The following is a 25,361-nucleotide window of genomic DNA, read 5'->3' as shown; positions in this document are numbered from 1 at the left end:
CTATAAACCGACACAGGTTTATTATTATCAAGCCACCCAAAGTACAACTGTTAAACCTGGGCTGAGGCTAATTTACTGTTATGCACCCATCTGACTGTGGGAAACCTTCTTCTCTTTGCTAATGCCAAATATGTAGCCACTCCAGTGGGCTGTCATGCTAACAAGAGTAAGGAATTGGTTAAAGAAAATGAAAAGTAAAGCATCCAGAGCATTCTTTTTAGCTGCTGGCTATTAAATATATTTCTTTAATTTAATATTTACTGAGGCACTTTGTGCCAGACATTGGAGTTATGTAGGAAATAAAAATAAACAAGATGATATTAATGCAATAATAAAAAAAGACAACCTACTATGTACTAGGCATTGAGCACAGTTGCAGCATATTGAAGTTACCTCTTTAACCAAACAGACATGGTTCCTGCCGTTATGGAAACTTACAGATTTTAGGCACAAAATACACATTAAGTTAATGACTTGTACATATCAATAATTGCAGATATAGTAAATAGTATTGAGAACTTTTGAGCTGTGTGAGAATGTATTTTATTTGCTAAAATGTGTTCCTCTGAAGTTCTGATGTACTAATCTCCAGCATCTCAGGATATGATTACATTTGGAGACAGGGTATTTAAAGAGATAACGAATTAAAATGAGGTGGTTAGGGTGGTCCCTGGTCCACTATGATTGGTGTTCTTTTTGAAAGAGTTTAGGACACAGTCAGGTACAGAGAAAAGACAATGTGAAGATACGAGGAGAAGACAGTCATAGAAGTCCGGGTAAGAGGGCTCGTTTCTTGACCTCAAGAAACCAACCCTGCTGACACCTTGATGTAGTGTCAGAGGCGTTTGGATCAGAGCAACTCCATCTTGAATAGGAGCTGGGCAAAATAAGGCTGAGACCTACTGGGCTGCATCCCCAGACAGTTAGACATTCTAAGTCACAGGATGAGATAGGAGGTCGGCACAAGATTCAGGTCATAAAGACCTTGCTGATAAAACAGTTTGCAGTAAAGAAGCTGGCTAAAACCCGCGGAAACCAAGATGGTGACAAGACCGACCTCTGGTCGTCCTCAATGCTATGACAGCATTCAATGCTATGTCCCAGCACTATGACAGTTTACAAATGCCATGTCAACATCAGGAAGTTACCCTATATGGTCTAAAAAGAGGAGGCATAAATAATCCACCCCTTGTTTAGCATATAATCAAGAAATAACCATAAAAATGGGCAACAGCAACCCTCGGGGCTGCTCTGCCTATTGAGTAGTCATTCTTTTATTCCTTTACTTTCTTAATAAAGTTGCTTTCACTTTACAGACTCTCCCTGAATTATTTCTTGAGTGAGATCAAAGAACCCTCTTTTGGGGTCTGGATTGGGACCCTTTCAGATAACATTAGGACTCCCATCATTTAGAACCATGAGAAAATAAATTTAGTTGTTTAAACCATTCAGTCTGTGGTATTTTGTTATAGTAAGCTCAGGAAACTAATATCGTTTGTAACAGGGAATCCATATCTAGTGAAGGGTGACTAGAATAAAACATTTTTGAGACCCAAAGGAAAAATAAATCTTTACCTGGCCATTCAGGAGACTTGATGGGATGGGACAGGTATAATTCCTGGCAGAAGGTGGCAGAAGGCATGGGCAAAGCTCCTGAAACAGAAGAAATCTGAATCATGGATGAATTGGGAAGAAAGTCAAATTTAAGCCACAGTGATAAAGGGGCTGAATGGCCTTTAAGCAGTCATTTTGGTTGGTGGAGGTTGAAGTGAGTGCGTTTCCTAGTATTAAAAAAAGGAAAATAAAGAAAAGAAAACAAGAAAGAGTGTGAAAATCTGATTTACTTGATAGACATTCCTAGATAGTTGGAAACTTTTGATTGACGATACACATGATTTTACTTATAAATAATTGAGGCCCTCTAATATTTTAACAAGAAAATTTAACAACAGATTCAGAATCTAGGAAGTCAGGTTTTGTTTTTATAGTGTGTGTTTATTGACACCTAGCGGCGGGATTCTGAGTTGTTCTAAAATACTCGAATAACACTTTGTTCACAGTACAGATTTCAAGTCATTCTCAAAATGAATTTATTCATTTATTCTATAACTAGTTACTCAATCAATTTCTGTAGCCAGCACTGTTTTTTTGTGTGTGTAATTCAACTAAACTGAGCTCTACTCCCTCCTTTAACATAATGATAATACAAATTCAATCATGGCAGTAGCTTCCGTTTATTAAGCACTTATGGAATACTCACCACTCAGGTAGGCAGTTTTTTGATGTTATCTCGTTTGACTTTGACAACTAAGCTCAAAGCTCTTATCCTCTTCTCAGATTAGGAAACTGAGGCTCAGAGAGGTAAGATAACTTGCCAAACTCAGACAGCCAGTTAATTGAAGAACGGCTGTTAGGTCCTAAATGCCTGACTGTAAAGTTCATGTTCATTCCCTTCTACCACACAGCATCTTAAACAATTTTTTCATAAATTCACTTAACATATGTTAACTTGTTTAGTTGATATATTTATTTAAGATGTGTGTGTGTGAGAGAGAGAGACAGAGAGAAAAGTGTGTGTGTATGTGTGTGTGTATGTGAAAGAGACAGAGACAAAGACTTATGATATGCCAGGAACAAATACAGATTCATGCATTCAGTCACTAAGTATTTATTCAACACCTACTATTTACCATGCATATGTTGAGTGCTGATAATATAATAGTTGGCATAAAAGACCCACTCCTTGCTGTCAGTATAATTAGAGCCAAACAGGGTAGAGGGACATTAATCATACTAATATTAATGTATGCCTAATTTCAAGCTAAGATATACTTTTGTTGAAATGACAGTTCAAGTTTGCATATTATAAGGATTTGAGTATTCTTTACTCTTTAAGATTCAAAAAGCGTTTCTTCTAAGATGCGCTGCTTTGGCTGAGGTCTGAAGGATGAATATAAACTAAACATTTGTGTGTTTAGAGGAGGGAGTGCCAGAGGCAAGCAAGTAGGTGAGAGGAGTGTTGCAGATGGCTGGGAAGCACATGCAAATGGCCTGAGGTAGGAAAGAGGGAAAAGCAGTAGTGTGGAGTTAAATATGACTGGAGAAGTAGGTAGATAATGGGGAGCCTTGACCATTGTGCAATGTGAATAGTTTCACCAATGTCATGGCTCCAGATCTCTTCATCTACATCTAGATACTGCAAAGGAAAATCTTCCCACAGTGGTGGGGGAAAGCGAATTAATATATAACCAGTTCAATTTCTCTAACACAATCTTAAAGCAAACTGGACACTGAAAAAGTTACCCACACATTTCTACTCTTACATCCCCCTTGAAGTAGAAATCAGGAACATAGCAGTCTCCCTGAATGGTAAAAAGAAGTGGAAATCCAGAGGCAGTATTTCTGGTGTCAGTGTAAGAACATGATGGAATAAATCAACTGTTATAAACAAATTCTGCTTAAAGATGTGAACACTTCCTCCTTGGCACCTTGTTCCACAGCGCTCACAGAGAGTGAATGAAAGTGGTGCATGAATTCAGCACCTGCAACTGAAATATACAGGTTCTCACGTTGGGACTGACTAGGCAAATAACTCGACCCATGGAGAACAAAGAAGAACAGGGGGTTGGTGACAGTCCACCCAGGAGCTGTGCTGAGCCTAAGGAATTCCCACCCCCAGCCAAGGAGGGCCCATTAGGAGTACACAATGCCAAGGAGGAAGTATTCACATGTGTAGCCAGAATTTGTTTATAATAGTTGATTTATTCCATCCTTAACAATCCCCATCTCTCTGGTTTCAAAGATTAGAGATTCATGCACAACTAACCCCAAGGGTTTGTTGCAACAAACAGATTCCAGATTAGGTAGACTCTGACAATAATACCTATTGGATGTGGAGACCTGGGTCTAGCATTTGGAATCAATTGATAGCTTCTGCCAATTTGTGCCCAAACCCCTCATTCTCTACTTCTTTTTTAGTAATAGAACTTAAAGTGATTTGAGTCAACAATGTTCACAGCTAACAGACTGTCTTTCCTAGCATCGCTTTCAGCTAGGTACATATGACTAACTTTGGCCAGTAATATTAAGTTTTTGGTGACAATTTTCAGTGAAGCATCTTGGAAAAAAAATTGGTGTGCAGCTAGAAAAGTCTGATTTCCCTTTCTATTCCTTCTTCTTCCTATGTTGGAATACAGATGTGATGCCAGGGCCTGAGTTCCCCATTTTGAACTAGAAGGTGACCATGAGGATAGAAGCGACATGCAAACGTTGATAAAAGAGAAAGATAGAGGAAGACTCCATGGGGTTAATTTAGGAGCCCTGGGCTTTATCTCTGGGTTTATTTTGTATAAGGAAGAATTAAATTTCTTCCTTGATAGACAATTTTCATTTCCAGTCTTTGTTTCAACTTACACAACTCATGACTTATATTCTGAAAGGATGGGAAGTGATCTAATTCAGTGAAAGTCATACCTGGTGAGGGACTACCTCTGTGGGTACAAGTTGGAGGCACCTCAAATTTTGGCTTATAGAACTACAGAGAGCCACTTTCTTTTTTTTTTTTTTTTTTGAGACGGAGTCTCGCTCTGTCACCCAGGCTGGAGTGCAGTGACGCGATCTCAGCTCACTGCAAGCTCCGCCTCCCGGGTTCACGCCATTCTCCTGCCTCAGACTCCCGAGTAGCTGGAACTACAGGCGCCCGCCACCTCGCCTGGCTAGTTTTTTTTGTGCGTGTTTTTTAGTAGAGATGGGGCTTCACCGTGTTAGCCAGGATGGTCTCGATCTCCTGACCTCGTGATCCGCCCGTCTCGGCCTCCCAAAGTGCTGGGATTACAGGCTTGAGCCACCGCGCCCGGCGAGACCCACTTTTCATTCTCAGAAATATGTACCAAACCTTTGGAATCCCTGATTTTTCTCACCTCCTCCCTGAGAAAAAATTCACTATTTTGAATACAGTATTTTCAGGAAGGCCCATAGGCTGGGCCAGCTATGGCTGCCTTTCATTGCCATTTGGTTATCTAATTAAGTATTGGTGTATGCATGTATATGAACTATTATGTCATAATTCAAAAAGTATCCATATTACTTTTCTGCAATGGTAAATTCTTAGGCCAGAAATGCTAACCTGTGAAGAGGACAGTATGTGTGACTTTCAGAACAATTCCACATGGTGGCAGTTTCTGGCATGCTCATGTTCTTCCTGCAGACTAAAAGTCGGCATCTGAAGGACATGGTAGAACTGAGGGATATGACGGGGCTTCAGCGGAGGTGGTGGAGAGGCAGGAATGCACTCCAACTGCATGTAATTGCACTCCAATTTTCCTTCTTTGAACCAAATGTCTCAGGTTTACTCTGATGACTGAGAAGTCAATGAAACCTCCAATAGGAGTCACAAAACCCAGAGGAAATGTTTAGTTCCCTGTAATTAATAGGTTCAAGCACATTGGTGATCACAGACACTTTTTCTGATGCAGTGATTTTTCGTTGTTGGGACACTATATGCCTAGCATGTTTTTTCACAGATGTTTGGCAGGATTGGCAATCACCAAGGGATAATTTCAAGTTTTCAATGTCGAGACAACTGGCACCTGAAGGTGTCGTTACTTGTGTCCTTTCAGAGTTCTGCCAAGAATAATTACACCACTAAACCAACTAACCCTACAAAGTAATTTATATTTCTCAATAATCTTTTCTGGTAATTAATGAAAACTGACAGTAGTCAAAGAGATAATTGAGCATCCTTTTGAGATTGAAAGAACTCACTGGGTATGTATGTGTGTTATCAGTTTGTTTGCCTTCACTTTTGCCCTCAGCTGACATACATATTTGATAGGACCCACTTCTCAAGATAAGCCTTGATAGTGGTCTCAAAGACACTGTGCAAGGCCACTTGCCCTCAGGGTGCAGTTTCCTGGTCTCTGTTAGTGAAATCCTTCAGTGTAGAAAAGCCTTAATACATCTATATTGTGTTATCTTTCTTATGAGTCACCATAATGGCAGATGCCTGAAGACTACTGCATGGAGAAACTGGGCAATTAATTAGCATCCAATTATTATTTTTAATTTTTTTGTTACACTTTAATTTCTGGAGTACATATGCAGAAGGTGCAGGTTTCTTACATAATTATGCATGTGCCACGGTGGTTTGCTGCACTCATCAACCTGTCATCTACATTAGGTATTTCTGCTAATGCTATCCCTCCCCTAGCAATTATTAGGGTCTTATAAGTCCTCAATTATAAGCGATGCAATCTTTTTGAGTCCTAGCTTGAAACTGGCAAACAAATATTCTTCTGCAATCTATTGGCCAGAGCAAATCACAAGGCTCACTCGGATTCAAAGGAATGAATAAATAGCCCGTTGATGGGATGAGGTTCAAAGTTTCACTGCAAAACACATGAAACAGAGAGGCAGGAAAAACAGGAATAATGCCTGCAATCAATCAATCCGCCACAGTAAAACAGCACAAGGTGCCAAGGGAGCATACAGTACATGCATATATTCCAGCCCAGGAAGTTAGATCTTTCCCAGGGGCTGCAACTTCTGGGCTTCATCTTGAATGATGGTTGTCACTGAAAAGGTAAGGATGAGAGTTAGAGGAGGGGAAAGCACTTCAAGGCAGCAGTAACCTAAGCAGGCATAAAGTCAGGACACAGTACCTTTTTGAAAAGTATGGTATTTGTGGTGGGAAGTGAAAAATGAGAGGCAAAAAACAAGTTCTTAAAACACAGTCAACCTTTTATGCATTTTGGAAATCCTCTATGCTTGCTTTCTTTTCAAATTATTTTGTTACCTTGTTACCTATCTAACAACTTAAGTTTTTCTGCTCTCCTTGATGTTCAGAGGCAGTGGAAAACATACCCTGGAACAATGTAATTTTTGACTTTCACTGTGCATAGAAATGTCTTTTTTGACAGAATTGTCCTCACTACTATGTTTTGAAGGGCTAATGAATATTTCTTCTACTGAGATAGCCCAGAAGGGAGTCATTTAGAATGCCTGATGTGTGGATAGATGGCCGTCAATCAATTTGTCTACAAAGTAATTCTCTGAATGCCAGCGGATGGTGAAGAAAACGAGAAGGAATTTGACAAGAGAAAGTATGACTTTTAGGCCATTGAGGTTTTCTTTCAAATACCTGGTATGATGAAAGGGAAATAGAAAAAAGACTCCAACAACTGTTAACACATGGGACTAAAAGACGAGTATGTAATATAGAAATTGATAAAACCATTATCTAGATAAAACCATTAGTCTAGATGAGCTTTTATAAAGAATTAGATTCTCATCATTTTCTATTGACTCTTCAGGGTATAGCATAGTTCACAATTTAAAATTACCTTAGTTTTCGTAATTTCAAAAAATATCAAATTTTGTTATAAGTTATGAAATACTGACCCCAAACCAAATTATTTTGTCATTTGTTTGGAATGAGATCCATGAGTTCCTGAAGACATATGGCCAGAACTGAAATATTTTCATAACTATAAGATAATATTGTTATTTTTAATAGCTTTGTTTTTCAGGGTTTTAGCATTTCATATACAGAATTTCCTTTTCCCAACTGCCCTCACCTATTTCCCTGGCATACTACTAGTATTTACCTGGGACTTAACTCAAGTTTGTTTTTGCCTATATAAAACTTATTCTGTCTTTGCAACACTGCTCCACCCCCACTCATAGAATTGAACACTCTCTTTTTATGTGCAAGCACTGAAGTTGGTACCAGTCTCTAGGATCTACTCTAATATCTGTTATCACAGCATATTGCACATTGTATTAATGTCTTCTTCACTATTAGGCTGTAATTTCTTTAAGAGTTAAGTCTGTATTTTCTTGCTCTTTGTGTCCTTTCTTCCTGTGGTGATGACATAGCAACTGCCCAATACATATTCGTGGAAGTTAACTTGTGAATAAATAAGCGAGTGGCTTTCAACTGCAGATGTAACTTTGAATGAGATGCCATCTGTTTCCACACCAAAAAATTTTAAAATAAAACTTATAATACTTAGATTTCTTTCAATAATTTATTATTTATAAAGTCCTTTTGCATACACCATCATTCAACTGGTACTTACAACAATATCAGACCCATTTTCAAAGTAAGAGCGTTCATGTTCATAGGAAGTCATGCAACTGCATGAAAACTCAAGTATTCAGCTAAAGACCCACATCCTATGTCACATACCATTGAGAGAAATAGCAACTAAATGGGATGGCAATTCTGTGAGTAAGCCCTGTAACAAAAAGATTGGGTCATTTCTTTTCTTCTATTCATTTTTCTTGTGTATAAATAAGAGAGGTCTACAAGGTGACCCCCAAGTTGAAGGGTCAACTCTAGCATATGAAATCTGCTCACTCACATACTCATTAAACTCTCTGTCTCTGGACACCACATCAAGTGACCACGAGATGGCGATGCAGCTTAACTCAGCACCCAGGTCTGTAACCCCAGCATCTAATGAAAGCCATGCCCAAAGCAATTTCCCATATTCAGCAAATTTTAAAACATAGACATTCTATCATATTTGAGAACTCACCACCTCCCTTTTCAAATATGACTTCTGGATTTTCTTCATAGAGAAAATGTTTCAGGATGCCAACCATCTCTAAGAGCAAGCAAGAGGGACATCAACTTGAGGCCAGTGTTAGTCAACAGACCAAGAAAGTTCATTTACCTGACGGAAAACAAAGTATAATATCCACACCAGGACAACTTTACCAGGTAGAAAAATTAGAGACTATGCATCTTCATCAGACTCTAAATTTCCATTCTTTCAATACCAGATTTGTTCTCTGTTGAATCCCTGTAAATATTTAGTGTGAACAAATGCACTAAGCACCAACTAGGACTAAGCACCAACTAGGAGTACCTCAATATGATGGGGTCTAGGGAAGAGGTAGTCAGTCTTCTGTAAGAGTTCACAATCGGCCGGGCGCGGTGGCTCAAGCCTGTAATCTCAGCACTTTGGGAGGCCGAGACGGGCGGATCACGAGGTCAGGAGTTCGAGACCATCCTGGCTAACACGGTGAAACCCCGTCTCTACTAAAAAAATACAAAAAACTAGCCGGGCGAGGTGGCGGGCGCCTGTAGTCCCGGCTACTCGGGAGGCTGAGGCAGGAGAATGGCGTAAAAACCCGGGAGGCAGAGCTTGCAGTGAGCTGAGATCCGGCCACTGCACTCCAGCCTGGGTGACACAGCGAGACTCCGTCTCAAAAAAAAAAAAAAAAAGAGTTCACAATCAGACTCATATATGTAACATATGTTTAATGAACACATATTTTGTGACAAGTTCATGTGTTAGGTCTCAGATAAATAGCATTAATAGTGGCTACTATTATTTGTTATTTATTGATTGCTAATTGCCACAGACTATGCATAGCACTCTAAATTTCAACTCATTAAATATTTAAGAAAACATTACATATTAAGGGCTAGTAGCCCTATTTTACAGATAATGAAAGGTAAGCTCAAAGAGGTTAAGGCAATTTGCTAAGATTGCTACCACAGTTACTGAGTCCTGGTTTTACGACAATGGAAAAGCAAGAATACTGAGGATAGAGGAAAGGCATATGCCAACAAACATAACACATACTATTCCTGACAATAACTAGAAGTGTAGTCCAGGACACTTTCAGAGCACAATGCTTCTTCCTTGCCTTGGTCCTTGAAATTCACTTCCACTGGTTCAGAAAAAGAAAAAAAAGTAGATTTCTGATTTGTTTTACAATAGTCATTGCCTACCAATTCTCTCATGTCAGTATGGTCTTCAGCCAGCCGACTTGGTGATCCTTAATCCAGAACATTTTATTACCTCATTTGCAACCAGTGCTGCTACTGAGCTTGTACTCTTCGAAATATTTCACAGGCAAGACTCCTCCAACCCATGCAGAAGCTAGAAAGACAGCAAAGAGACATGTTCTCAGAATGATATAACAAGAATCCCTCATCAAGACTTGGTTTGTATCTCTGTTAAAGCATAGTCAAGACATGGAATCAATCTAAATGCCCATCAATGGGGATAGACTGGATAAAGAAAACGTGGCACATATATACCATGGAATACTATGCAGCCATAAAAAAGAATGAGATCATGTCTTTTGCAGGGACATTAATGGAGCTGGAGGCCATTATCTTCAGCAAACTAACACAAGAACAGAAAACCAAATATTACATGTTCTCACTTATAAGTGGTAACTAAGTTATGAGAACACATGGGCACATAGCTAGAAATAGCATACAATGGGGCCTTTCAGAGAGTGGAGTGTGGGAGGAGACAGAGGATCATGAAAAATAGCAAATGGGTAATAGGCTTAATACCTGGGTAATGAAATAATCTATACAACAAATCCTCATGACACAAATTTACCTATGTAACAAACCTGTACATGTACCCCTAAACTTAAAATAAGTAAAAACAGACAGAAAAAACCAGTTATTTTTAAAAGTTTATATCCCTTCTACCAAGGAGCATAGTTAATTCTGGCCTTAATTAGAATATATTTGCTGTGTGATTAACTGAAACATAAAATAATTCTATAATATACCAAGTCTCTGAAATAAATACTAATTTTTTTCTTAACTTGTAGTGTGGGTCCCAAGATATTTTTGCCTCATGTCAGCTGTTCTAGGGTGTCACATTCTCATTTCAGTTCTCTTTTGTTTTTGCTGTTATTTATATACTTGCTTGAAGTATCATATTTATTGATTTTTTTTCCCACAGTTTGGTTCTCACTACTTAAATCTGGCTATATTATCAGTACAGTAACTCTAGCCTTGTGGGGACAATGTGGCATAGAAGTTGAAATCCTTAACTCTGGAGACAGACTGACTAGCTTCTAACCCCACTCCTGCCACTTATTTCATCAGCAATCTTGGGAAATGTGCTTAACTTCTCTCTGCCTTAATGTTGTCATCCATAAAATGATAATGATTCATTTTTGACATACAACAGAGTTAGAAAGCATCTACTATATTCCACATAATGCTCAAGTAAAAAATCACTAAATAAAACAGACCCCAAATCCCTGCTTTTGTGGGAGATGACAAGGGTCATGCACATCAATGGAATTTGTGTCTTTATAGGCTCAATGGAGTTCTCTTGCTCCGTCCACCATCTGAGAACACACTGAGAAGTTCCCAGGCTTCAACCTGAAAAAGGGCCCTCATCAGGACCTGACCATCAGAACTTGGCACCCCAATCTTTGTCTTCTGATCTACATTGTGATCTAAGTCAGGTAAATACATCTGGCATACTTCTTTAACACCTTTATACAATCTCTATGCACTGTGGTTTTATATGTGCAATAATTTTTACAGTGGTTTATTCCCAAGTATGGCTTAAGCAGAACAGATTTTGTGTGTGTGTATACTTCCTTGCTTTAATAAATATATAATATAAATTTAAATAAATTTCTATTTTGTATATTTCTTTTTGTTTTGTTTTTGCTTTTTTGTTTTTTGTTTTTGAGATGGAGTCTTGCTCTGTCGCCGAGGCTGGAGTGTGGTGGCACAATCCTGGCTCACTGAAACCTCTGACTCCCAGGTTGAAGTGATTATCCTGCCTCAGCTAAATAGCTGTGATTACAGGCACCCACCACCATGTCCAGCTAATTTTTGTATTTTACTAGAGACAGGGTTTCACCATGTTGACCAGGTTGGTCTCGAACTCCTGACCTCAAGCTATTCACCTACCCCAGCCTCCCAAAGTGCTGGGATTATAGGCATGAGCCACCTCGCCCAGCCTATTTTTTATATTTGTAAAGTACAAAGTAAAATGAACATTTTATGGAGTTTGTATTTTGCATACCCAAAGCGAGAATTTAGTTTTAAATAAATAAAACTATAATATTTTATCTGAACAAAAAAAACAGAACTGTGATAAATTTATATTGCTTATAAGCTACCAAGTTTATGGTATTTTGTTATAACAGATTAAAGACACTAAGACAAATAACATGTTGGCATCTTTTCATATCCGTATTTGGTATTTGTATGTCTTCTTTGATGAGGTATCTGTTAAGGTCTTTAGCCATTTTTAAATTAGTTGTTAGTTTCTTATTGTTGATTTTTAAGAGTTCTTCATGTATTTTGGGTAACAGTCCTTTCTCAGAAGTGTCTTTTGCAAATATTTGCCCTAGTCTGTGGCTTATTTTCTCATTCTTTTGACATTACCTTTTGCAGTACACGATGTTTGTTCCATCACCATTTGCTGAAAGACCAATCCTTGCTCCACGTTATTGCCTTTGCTCCTTTATTGTACTGGGCTGCTTTTGCATTACTACAAAGGAATATCTGCGAGTGGGTAATTTATTAAAAAAAGAGGTTTAATTGGCTCATGATTCTGCAGGCCTTACAGGAAGCATGCTGCTGGCAACTGCTTGGCTTCTAAGGAGGGCCTCAGGAAGCTTACAATCATTGCAGAAGGTGGAGGGGGAGCAGGCACGTAACATGGCAAAAGCAGGGGCAAGTGAGAGAGAGGGAGGTGTCACTCACTTTTAAACAGCCAGATTTCACAAGAACTCACTCATTATTTTGAGGACAGCACCAACAGGATGGTGTTAAATCATTCAGGAGAAATCTCCCACCATTATCCATTGACTTCTCACCAGGCCCCACCTCCAGCACTGGGAATTACATTTCAACATGAGATTTGGGCAGAGACAAATATCTAAGCTATATTATTGGACAAAGAGCAATTATCTATGTTTATATGAGTCTATTTCTGGGCTCTCACTTCTTATCCATTGATATATTTGTCTATTCTTTCACCAATACCATCCTGTCTTGATTACTGTAGCTTTACTCTATGAGCATTTAAATATTATTTGCTTTTTATAGTCTTTATAAGTGTTTCTAATTTCCTATTTTGATTTCCGTCTTCACGATTAGAGTTACTGATAAATATATTTTTAAAACTATATACATACGTATGTGATAGGCTTTCACTTGTTAACTTCTTATATGTTATTTGCTTCTGGAATTTGTTGAGATTTTCTGTGTAGCTTATTTAATGGCCAGTTTTTGTGGACACTTTGTAAGTAAAAATGATGCGTCTTATATTTGGGCAAAAAATTATTCTATTAGAAGCTTACATTTTAAAATTATGGTTGATAGTCCTTTATAAATTCCTTTTTTTGTTACTGCTTTCCAATTCTACTTCCTTACTGGCAGGATCCCAATGTGTATTGGGTATCCATCTTTCTTGAATATTTCTCAGAGGTAAATGTTGATAAATAATCCAATTGCATACTCTCTTGCCCTGGATAATAGTTGATTTAGAGATATAAATATAGCCCAGTGATGGACAATGACATGTGAGAGGAAGTCAGTTGAGGTCATTTTTAAAAGATTTCCTTTCTTTTAAAAAAGCAGCTCAGAAATAATCATTTTTAGTCCACTGAATAGGAACTTGTCTGCATGTGACCCCTGAAATGTAGCAACCATCTCGTGACAATGAGGAAAAAAGCATCATTAGTGGCAGAGCAGTATGAAAGAACAGAGCCTGGTTCCTAATTCTATTCTTCAACCACTGCATTAATCCTTGAGCTTCCTTGTCACAGGGCATTTGGCAAATCGGGTATCCATTCCCCTTTTTAATTAAAAGACTTTTATTTTCAGGTAAATTTTTGGCACTTGCAGGCAGAATATCCTCTCTGGTAAGAATTTTGTAACCAAAGTGAGATTCTATACATAACATATTCTAAAATATGAAATCGGCAAAATGGGATGATCTGAAGGAGGGAGGTGAGGACTAGAATATTCAAGTTTCAAGGCTGGTACCTTGCTTTGCTCTTGCAAAACCTTTGGTCACTATGATGCTTATTGTGAGTTGGGTTATAGATCACATATTATTTTACTGGGAAAAATAGCTATTTCTTGCAGCTTTCAGTTTTGTTCTAAAAGTGGAATTGCTAACAAATAAAAACATAACACACCTACTTAACTTTAAATATGGACTACTTTTATAAATAATAGCTACTTTTTAAAGTGTGAATATGTCCAAAATATTACATGCAACATACCTTATATTACAAAAAAGAGTTTTCTGAATTTCAAATTTAACTAGGCATATTTTATTTTTTTCTGGCAACCCTAACTAGAAAAAAGATATCAACCTAAAGTGAAAGACGCATTCCTGGATGCAAAAATGAAAAGTAACAAAGAGAGGTCCTTTTGCCCATGACTTGTAGTCTAAAATAAACTAGTGCCTCATAACATTACATATTCAAGGACTGAAAACAAAGCCAAATCTTGTATTACAAACTAAAAATACGGAAGAAATAAATCCAATTAAACAGCCTGCACCCACCAAAGGGTAGCATTTATTATATACAACTGGTGGGAGAGATTTGTTAAAAGATTTGTACCTATATCTCCAAGGCTAGTTTTAAAAACAGTTACTTCAAAATAAAGAATCTTAAACTGAGGGACAGAGGTTGGGCAGAGTGCAGAGAATAGTGTCTGGGAAACAAAAATTCTCAAAGATTATAAATACGTAGCTCTGCTTGTTGGACTCGAAGTCCACTGTAGAAGAGCCTGCCAGTTATCTCTCAGTATTTCTTTCTTTATTCCTGCTAGTAATAAAAGCTCTTAATTTTAAGTGCAGCCTTGTGACTGAAATTCTCCCCTTCAGTGGAATGTGCGTGTAAGTTATTGTGCCAGCTTCCACATCACCCTCTCTCTTCAGATGCAAGGGCCGAAAACAATTGTTGATAGTTGCTACTTCCAACCCTTGACAGCTCATCTCTGGTAGTGAGAGTGACTAATATACTACTGTCTTGTAAAATCTACTGCATTTTACAATTAATTTTGATAGAGCAACTAGCTAACACAGAAATTAATGCCTGGATATTTATTATTTTATAATAAATTTATTTAATTTATAATTTTTATTTTTATAATAAATGTATTTTTATAATTTATTATTTTATAATAAATATGAGGCCATTGAATTGCAGTCAGGAAGCGAATAGCAAACAAATAGATATTGTATCCTGGAGATCCGGTGACTTTTGTTGTTCTGTGACAAACCATTTGATAAAAGTGTTGCCTGTGAAACATTGAGGCAGACTTTTGCCTAGAAAGCACATAGCCAACTCTAGGGAAACAATTGAAGTAAAAAAGAAGTGACTTGCCCACATTCACATGGTTTAACTAGAACTTAAGTCTTCTGGTTGACTGTTCATTAAATTATAATACAAAAGTAAGCTCCATTTAACCCCACTACAGAAAAATCTATAATGGATGTCCTTCTAGGGACTGTACAGTTCCACTTCTATTAAAGTAAAATGTATTCCCATATGGTATGGAAATATTATATTATGGCCTATTAGATGAATATTTTCTACTTTCATTAACATAGTAAATACAAAGATACATTGGGTGCAGGAATGTGGACAAAGATTTCCTCCTTGCCCATGCCATAATCAGGCGCCTCTGAACTCTCTTCTCAATTAGGTCCTGACTTTTGGGCTTCTGTATTTCTGCAGTGTCCAATATTAGAAACAATCTTGATAAGTCAGTTTAACCAAAACCTTCTACCCTCAGTATCTGATCACACTGTATATCTGAGCAGGTTCCTCATTCCCCACCATTCCTCATGTAATGTCCGATCACCTTGGCCTGCCATCAGCAGGAATTCAGTTGCGTTGGTTTAGCCAGAATCGACTCTTACCCCTGATGCTTCCTCTTGGTATGTTTCCATTCACTGACCTTCCTACTGCAACCTGACTTATAGGCTATAAATTCCCAGTTTTCCTTATTGTATATGGATTCGAAATCAACTTTCTCCTCTATTGCAAAACCCATCTCAGTGTTCCCTATAGTTAATGCAACGGTCTTGAGTAAAGTCTGCCCTACTATTCAACAAGTGTTGTAAATATTTTTTCTTTAATAATATTAATAGATAAAATGAGACTTAACAACTTACCTCTCATTCTTGATGTTCCTATTATTTATCAACTAATAATGATGTAAAACAGAGCTGGAAGAAGAGCGCTGTATGTGACTTTGTTCCCTGAACCCTCCATCAAGCCCTCTCCCTCTTGCCCCTGCCATCAGCCAATACACATGGCGGTTTAATCACAGTGATGTTTCACACAGTAAGCCTCCACTTGCTCTTACAATCTTTCTCAACCCATCTTTTATACAGTGCTTCTTCCTAATAGAGTTTTCCAGTTCCCAATATGACAGGAGATGAAATCTGTTAGGCTTATGATGGGTCCGGGGATATTTATATTTAATGGGGATGTTTTTATGACACAAATGACTATGACTATAAAGGTTAAATTTCCCAGCATAAGAGAAGGCATACATGACAACACAATTCTATAGTCTCCACAAAGCTGGCAAAGGTCTTCTAACTCTTCCTACTTATAAGGACAGTTCTATGTTTGATTTCCCATGTGTGTCATCTATTTGATTTGAATTCCAAGAGTCTGGGATTTCAAAGGAGTTAACTATGACAAGAGAACCCTCTCATTTTCACAACCAGCAGCAGTACCTTCAGTTTGAGTTGGTAAAGAATGAGATTTGAGAGCAAATATTCAAGAAAAGCTACCATTTAGGATTTTGTAATTGTTCTTAGCAAACTTTAGAAGTGGCAATATGTGATGTGCTACCAGTTGTAACTAACTCCCATACTTATTCCCAGCAGAACTGGAAAACTCATCTTAGAAAAATGAAGAGCTATTATCATTCTTTGCATTTTACCTTGGCATTTTGGCATTCACCTTGGAATATTTTTCCCATTCTCTTGTTATTCCAGTTTTTCACTGTGGCTATGGGCTGCTAATGCCATTATTTCGTTATTTCAAAGGAAAAAATGTTCTATTACTTTTCAGGGAATATTCAGCAACCCAAGTCTACAATTAGTGTTTCTAAGCACATGCCAGTTTCTATTTCTCCTTTTCATTTTAAGTTGGAAGAATCCAAAGCAGTATTTCAAAATCACTTTTTGTTTGTGTTAAGATTTTTGGAGAGCATCTTTGTCAAAATTATTTAAATAACTAATCAGAAAACTATTTTCTTTCTCTAAATAAGTCAAAATATTCATCCTCTTGCAATCAAATTTATGCTAGGAAATATATGAAAACCAGAAAAGGATAGAATTATGTAAAGTTTGAAGGAATCTTTTAAAGAGCTATTGAATAATTTTACATTCTGAATGGATTCAGGCGACGGACAGAATATTTTATACACAGTTCTGGATGCCTTTAATTCTAATACTCTAGTCTTAGAAGCAGGGAAGAAAAAGAAACATTACATTTGATACAGTTTAGTTTGTGATTTTAATTAATTCAAGAATCATAAATTCATATCTGTATTTTATGCCATCTAATCAAAAGGAAAATTTGAGATATGCACATGGATTGCAGCCTTCTGAAACTGATGGTTCAGGCCTTTAGAGTAGCCAGGTATCTAGGCAAAGGACCTCTAACCAGGTTTTCCAATATTGGATGCCACCAGGACTTTTGTGGGAGAAACAGCAGTTACTACTGATTATGTGATACTGGAGGCATAGGCTCTGTGGGGGCAATGCATTTGGGTTTTACTGGGAATGCTATCTGTGTATACGATATGCTTTCAAAATTTATCTTTAATAAACCAAAGGCTAGTTTTGGTATAATGTAGAGAGGACCAAAACAGGATTTATTATACCTAGGTCCATAAATATTTTGCGATATTCAGTTATTAGTCATATCACTACTCATTACTAATGAGCAAACTGAAAAAGTTGGATTATTCCTGTGGTCTAAGAGTGGTTTAGTGAAGACAGCAGACAGCATTGATTTCAGACAGACATAGGTTACAATTTCAGCTCCGCCACCTTTTCTATGTGCTACTTTTGTCTCTATTTTTTGATAAATAAATTGGAAGTAGGAACATCAACCTTCTAGAATCATGAGAATTAAATGAGTTAATAGAAGTAAAGCACTGAGCACACAGAGAAGTAGTGACAACTGTAAGTACTGCAGGTTTAGGTTTAGTACTGTGCGTGTCTCTACAAGTGCCTTCTCTTTACCCTGTTCTACCACAACCATCACACATCCAAATCTTATACTCCAACAGGACCTTTCTTCATCCTATCCAGGGAAAGGTGAAACTTAGGATTCATGAGCTGCAGAGAAGAAGAAATTAAAAACAAAATCAAACATTGTAAAAACTGTTAAAGAAAAAATTGTGGGAAGGTACAGGATAAGATCTGTGATTGGGGGGCCTCATCTCCCATTCTCCTCAGCTGTGTTTATGGCAATAACTCATTTTGTTTATTCATCCGTTCAGTTCGCATTGATTATGCTATGTGCCAGGCTCCTGTCCTTGTTCCTTGACCTACCTCCTTCCCAAGTCAGCAGAGACTAAAAATTTGTTTTATGAGTTAAAGTATTGAATATTTTGCTGCTGGTTGTTATATAATTTTGATTTTCTCATTTCTAAACACCAAAGCAGCTTTTCTTTGTTTACCTCCAGACTATTACATGACATATAGTTTGTATTTTGGATATTTTATTTACAGTCTCCTAATTCAACTAATTTTGTCTTTCAACCCCCTATTTAGAATGTCTTCCAAGACTCTTTTCTGGTTACTTGCAATTTTGGAGTTGAAAAGAACATTTATTCAAGTTTCTTTGATTTTTCTCCACAGGTAAAATCTTATTCCTATGTACGTTTGGGTTGAAATGTGCTGAAACTTAACAGGAAGCCAAAAGTTCCCAAAATTGGGAGAAATTTTCATTTGAAAACAGTGATGATCCATGTGACCTTCCCATCAGTCATTAACCCTATGCTATTTATAAAATAATATGCAGAAGGCAGTAGGAGGGAGGATACATAAATTCTGGCCCCAAATTCCTCAGTGGTGAGATGTGAAAGGAGTTAACAAATCTGGAACTCAGTTTCTATACCTTCAAGCTTGGGGAAGAAAAATGCCCTCTTTCTCATGAGAAGATTACAAAAAATAAAATTAGATATATGACAGAACCTTGGTAATTATAAAGTGCTTTACAAGAAACATCAGCAATTACCATATCCTGCTTGAACTAGGCCAGGCCATTAAAGCCGGTCTAGATTGGACCATTGAGAGAATGATGATTTGGAATACATTTTGTTTACTATGGAATCAGCAAACAAACAATGCATAGAATAAACACATAGTCAAGGATACTAGCAAGTAAGCCTGGCTCTCAAGTCCCTCCATTTATCCTCACAGGATGATGTCCTGAGCTTTAAAGTCAGATTCAACAGCTTCCGTAGCATGGGAATCTGCCACGACAGAGGACCCCAGAATCATAAGATTTCTGCCTTTTATGCCTTTTTCCATGGAGGGATGGGCATGGAGAGGCCATGCACATTAACACTCAATGGTCCAACAACTTTCCATGGATGGAAATTTTTGCTCTGCCACTAATGCCTCCATTCACAAAGCATTTCTTTCCATTTGTTACTGGGTTTTCTCGAAGTTTCAGTCATCTGCCAGCTTCATCTGATCACTGTGAGCCCTGGGGCTCTTCGGAAAAAAAGAAAGACCCCCACTTTGACTTCGGTCTCATAGAGGTTACTAGTGTAATCAATGCAGAAGACAAGACATGCAAGCAACCACCAAGGAAACATTAGACATGATAGAGTCAAGAAGGTGCAAATCCAAGCCTGACTCTGGGATGAATTGGGTTATCAGACTTGTTGTTTTCCCTTAGATTCCTCTAACTCTTCAGTCATGCCCCCTTCCGAGAGGCTTCTTGCACCAGTTTTCCACTCTGCCCTACTTTAAGTATACCACAGTGCCTTAGGTACCACGTATGTACTCACTTAGGTACCATGTACATAGTCACATACGTACATATTCACATCCTGCATGGCAGGCACCTACCTATCCTATTTCTCCATGGATGTTATCGATTTAGTCTTTCTCATTTCATAGGCACCTCGTCTTCAAGATCGGTTTTCCATAGTACAGAACCCCCTCAGTCTTTATGAAATGCAACACAATGGAATTTAACAGAAAGACTGCTGACTTCGCAATCACATAGAACTGAGGATGTATCCTGAGTTTGTCACGTACCCACCGGGAGATGCTGGGAAAATAATTTAATCTATTTAAGCTATTGTTTTCTCACTAGTAAAACAGGCACTGTGAAAATAGCTGAGTGAGCTGAGTGGCTGGTGTGAGCACTACATGCAATTTTTAGATGACATGCATATAGAAGGTTGTCAAGAAATTTGCATGTTCTTATATGCCCTACACTGCAACGGCAATAATTCCAGAAACAGAACAGTGGAGGATATTTCCCATCTTAGAAACTTTATTTGGCTAAGGGCTGCCTGCACTTTCAACTATTCCTTGACTTGTCAACTTCAATTCTCTATAAACTGTCATCCACACTCTAAAAAATTGAGATGGAGGATAAAATATTCATATGCCATATTTTCTAGACATTGTTCTTTGGAAGCAATCTAATTGATATTTATTTCTTAAAAACTATATCTCAAATATGTTAACCCTTTGCCTCTGGTTAAAAAGTGTTACTTTTTTCTTAATTGTGATATAGTTTTTTATGTAGCAGTTTCAAGTTATGTTAGATTCTTTAATTTACTTTATTAGATCTTGTTACATATGTTTCTGAGTGTATGTACATAGGAATATATTATGGTAATGAAAAAAATTTAGAGTGACATTACTTTTTATTTTAAAACATTTACATTTTATATTCCTATATTGGTCTCCTTGTAGCTCTTTTGCCTGCATTGACCATGACTTACAGGTGCAAATACTTTATTTGTAGAAATCTGACATTTTTCTTGTGCCTCGAATGTATACTTGTGTTCTTTAAGACAGTACAAATGAGAAGCACCTTAGATGCATATTCAGGTTCTCTTCTGGACCACTGCAAGTTAAAATTTTATAGCATTTACCAGCAATATCTTTCAACTTCTGCCTCTAAAGAATAATGTTTCTCCTTCTGGGAAATAGTATTCTTAAGGAACCCACGGGATCTGGCAGTCAAATGGCTCTCCAAAAGCAAGTCAGGATGACTTGCTTTTTTCCCAGGTTTATTACTGTGCCTTCCACTCTTCTAGGTTATAGCTAATTAAATGATTGACCACTACATAAGGGATTCATTTAAAATATTTTAAACAGTTAATTATAAAACATAGCTCAGGTTTTGAATATAATTTAGCCCTGAAACCATCTGTAACTTCATTATGTGATAATACGAAGATTTGATAAGAGCTAAATGAGACACAGGAGGGTGGTGCACTGGAAAATACTCAGAAATGGGATGAAAATGGCACATGTGGAATGAAGACACGATGTATGCACGTAAAATAACCCTAGTAAAAATATAAGAAAAATAAAATGTTTAGAGAAACGATGGACAAGGGAAAACAATCACAACAAAAGCATACTAGATAACTGTAGCAGTATTATAGCCTCTACTTTCAGATAAATTTATTGATAGCAACATGAAAAAAAATGATCAATCTTTAAGTCACTGTTAAAAAAAATAAACAACTTTTTTTTCTGTTTATACTAGTGCCACCAAACCATGATGAAATTTCATTCCAATTCTGTTAAATATCAATTATCTTTGACAAAAGTTCAACTTTTTGTGACTTTCAGCAACTAAACCTCAGAAATCTCACAAGAATCTAACAATGTTTCCAACTCCAGTGCTTACTGGAACTTTTGTAATATGGATGGATACTGCAGAAATTGGCACTGAGTTATAGTTAGTGATAGAAATATTCTACAATATGGAAAGACTGTCTTATGTTTTTTGATCCATGAATTCCCTGAAGACCTGAACAATCTGCGATAATCGACAGAGAAAATACTTGGACAGGCAGGATCCAAAATAACTATTTTCCAGACGGTTATATCCTTGTAACTCTCAGGATGACAAGACAACCCAATTCTAGTTATGCTTTATTTCTTATATTTAAAAAGCTGTATTATAACTGAATTGTGTTTCTTTAAAGGTCACATTGAAATGCCTTTATTTTTAATTTTGTGGGTTAAGCTACATGCTTCAGTATCCTAAGATGCATCTTCTAAGTGAAGCTAATATAAATATTTGCCCTTTGCAATGAGAATGGGAAGTGACGAGCTGACCCTAAGGCCAAGTATTATTGGTATCACTAATATGAATGTTTAGGAGCCGCTTAATGCTATTAATATTACATGAATGTTTTGACAAATAGCAGAGGCCAAGAAGAATTTGTGTGGTTTGTGAACCCCCCATATTAATCGTGGCTGACCAATGTGAATTTTTAAAGTAACAGGAGAGGCTATGTAGCAAATTTGTCCTGTTTTCAACAGCAGCCATAACTTCTTTGCTGCCTGGGTCAGGGAATGCTGGTGTTTTTAATCTGAGATTACCCCCAAAATGTACTATTACTAAGCTGTTATTATAAGTGTCTCAAATGAAAAGCTCTACAGGGCACAGGTGATCTTCATGAAGAAAACCCAGCAATATAATTAATTCTATCCAGCCCGTTTTTGTTCTTGCTTTATCTTTGAATGAATATTTGCCTTGTGATATGGTTAGGCTTTTTATCCCCACCCAAATCTCATCTTGAATTATAATCCTTATAATCTCCACATGTCAAGGGAGAGACCAGGTGGAGGTAATTGGATCATGAGGGCAGTTTCCCCCATGCTGTTCTCACAGTAGCGAGTGAGTTCTCACGAGATCTGGTGGTTTTGTAAGTGTCTGGTGGTTCCTCCTGCATTTATACTCTCCTCTGCCGCCATGTGAGAAGGTCCAGGCTTGCTTCCCCTTCACCTTCCACCATGACTGTAAGTTTCTTGAGTTCTCCCCAGCCATGTGGAACTGTGAGTCAATTGAACGTCCTTTCTTTATAAATTACCGAGTATTGGGTATTTCTTTGTAGCAGTGTGAGAATGGACTAATACACCTTCCGTCCGCTAACCTCCTACTGCTTTTCTCCTTTAATCCTAAAATCTATGACGAAGAAGAAAAAAGTATCATTTCTCCTGTATAAGATAGGTCCGTATTATTATGGAATTGTTCCAAATGAAATTCCAAGCATACCTTTAAAAACTGTAGATACAAAATTGCCTTAGGCTAAGGTCACACACAACCAATGAATTTTCCGAGGAGTTACAGAGAAAGAACAGGGGAAACAGTCCATCATTTTTGTAAAAACTTGGTGTTACTGAACAGTGTTTTGCATAATCTTTGTGTGTGCTGATTGCTTTGCATAAACAAAAGTCTCCCTAATTTAGCCAATATAAATAATTTGCATGATGTGTTTATTTTGTTTCCTATTTTCCCTGAAAAACATCCAGGAAAAATATTAAAATAGATCATATAAACAGTAGAAAAATTACAAATGTATTATAGAAGACAATTTTATAAAAAGGATTTCTTGGCGTTTCTTACCAATGAGATTTTACAGTAAATTAACAGAAGTGCGCAGAGTTCATTGTTTTATTTGCTCTTGCAGTGACAAGATTTGCTAACCATTCTAAACTGGCTCCCAAGAAAACTTTCCAAATACAGTTTTACTCTATCTTTCTTATGTGGAAATTTAGCTCTTTTAAAAATCCTTCTTATATTTTTAAGTGGACAATAGAAAATGGAAATATAAGCCCCCTTGAAGCTTAATGAAATACATCTGAACAGAAAAGATTTCAGTTCTGACATTTTTACCTGCCATTGCCTTTCTCAGATGGACACATCCACATAGACATAAAAAAAAAAAAAAATGTCTACAGCAAATTCAAAGGATTTTTTCCAGTGGTGTTAAGATTAGACACAAGTTGAAACTTTTAAAGCATATGTGAAAAATAGTTGATGATAAGTACTTGGGGGAATCAGAAGTTAAATAATGTATTTTGCAAGCAGGTTATTGAATTTAATGAGAGACGAACTACCTTTAATGGGAGGTAGGAGGCTGAAGCATCTCCAGTGTGGAAGTCTGATTCTTAACCTGCTCTGCTCCTCCCATATTGTCTACCTCGCTGGTTTTTGAATATGGCCAAGCAAAAAACTGCTTTGGATTTTTGGCATTTGCTGCTCCATATCTGGAACAGTCTTATTCTATATGGCTCACTCCATCACTCTGCCTAGATGTCAGTTTAAATGTCACTTTATTATTATAACTTAATTTCCTACCCTCTTATTTAAATAGCACTCCCAGCATCAACCTATAACCCTATTCTTTGCTTTTTTTTTTTTCTTCATAACATCTGTCACCACCTATGTATGTTTTGTTCACTGTTGTATTCCCAATGTTTAGAACAGTGTCTGGAACTCTACAAGGGCTTGATTTGTATGTGCTAAATAGAAAAATAATTTGAACAATTATATCTATTATGCAGTGAAATATTCTCAGTGTATGTATCTCAAATACTACAGTGATACTTACTGAGTATGTTATTAGAATAAATGGAATAGGGTGGTTTTGAAGGATGTTTGACCTAGGTTTAAAACATTTTTCTAAATTTTTTGAAAATGTTCTTCTCCAAAAGATAATATTTCTCTCCTCATGATATAGTTCATTCTCATTGTGTAATCAAAAAATCTGCTTTAGATAATTCTGATAAAATTTTCTTTTAAATATTCTACTTAAGGCCGGGCGTGGTAGCTCACGCCTGTAATCCCAGCACTTTCGGAGGCCAAGGCGGGTGGGTCACGAGGTCAGGAGATAGAGACCACAGTGAAATCCCGTCTCTACTAAAAATACAAAAAATTAGCCAGGTGTGGTGGCGGGCACCTGTAGTCCCAGCTACTAGGGAGGCTGAGGCAGGAGAATGTCATGAACCCGGGAGGCAGAGCTTGCAGTCAGCCAAGATGGCACTTCTGCACTCCAGCCTAGGTGACAGAGCGAGACTCTGTCTCAAAAAAAATAAAAAAAATAAAAAATAAATAAAAATAATAAAAAAAATTCTACTTAAGTCCTTTTGACATGTCTCAATGTCTTCATAAAGATTTCCACTTCATTTTGGAGTATAACTGTTGTGTGGGAGCCCTCCTGTGCTTTGCATCAATGAACATCTTAAAGCAACTATGTGACACGTGAGCCCTCTGCCTGACACAGGTTCTGACAGACTAACTTTGTATTGGTTTTCTAACCTTCCTGACATATTTGGTTGTAGGTAACATCAGTTGCCATTTGTTGGGACCTCCTCATTAGGTATGGTCTCCTTGGAGTCATCCATGTAGCAGAACGAAGACAAAGAGGGACTAGTTTAGGGTGTAAATCCTAGAGGCTTTATTGACCTCTTTTTGTGTATTTACATAAAGGGAATACAGTTTATGTCCTGAAGTGCAACTTATGGTAAAAAGCTTTTACAAAATATTAGAGGAACGAAATCTTTCCTCACAAAATCACC

At 37.3% G+C, this 25,361-nt stretch overlaps 1 protein-coding gene and 1 long non-coding RNA gene across 2 annotated transcripts in view; both read left to right on the top strand.

The window, feature by feature from the left end:
• The window catches only part of LOC126930117 (uncharacterized), a 108,991-nt gene that overhangs the window by 7,832 nt on the left and 75,798 nt on the right, over positions 1-25,361 (top strand). Inside the window, exon 4 of the long non-coding RNA XR_007717457.1 lies at positions 11,087-11,238. This is a non-coding gene — a long non-coding RNA (uncharacterized LOC126930117). The remainder of the gene's footprint in view (positions 1-11,086; positions 11,239-25,361) is intronic.
• The window catches only part of LOC126930116 (cytochrome c oxidase subunit 7C, mitochondrial-like), a 496,597-nt gene that overhangs the window by 462,644 nt on the left and 8,592 nt on the right, over positions 1-25,361 (top strand). The gene's annotated exons all lie outside the window — the stretch shown is intronic.

This window comes from Macaca thibetana, chromosome 11 (assembly GCF_024542745.1).
Source record: "Macaca thibetana thibetana isolate TM-01 chromosome 11, ASM2454274v1, whole genome shotgun sequence".
NCBI classification, from domain to species: domain Eukaryota; kingdom Metazoa; phylum Chordata; class Mammalia; order Primates; family Cercopithecidae; genus Macaca; species Macaca thibetana.
This window is presented reverse-complemented; position numbering and strand designations above follow the sequence as displayed.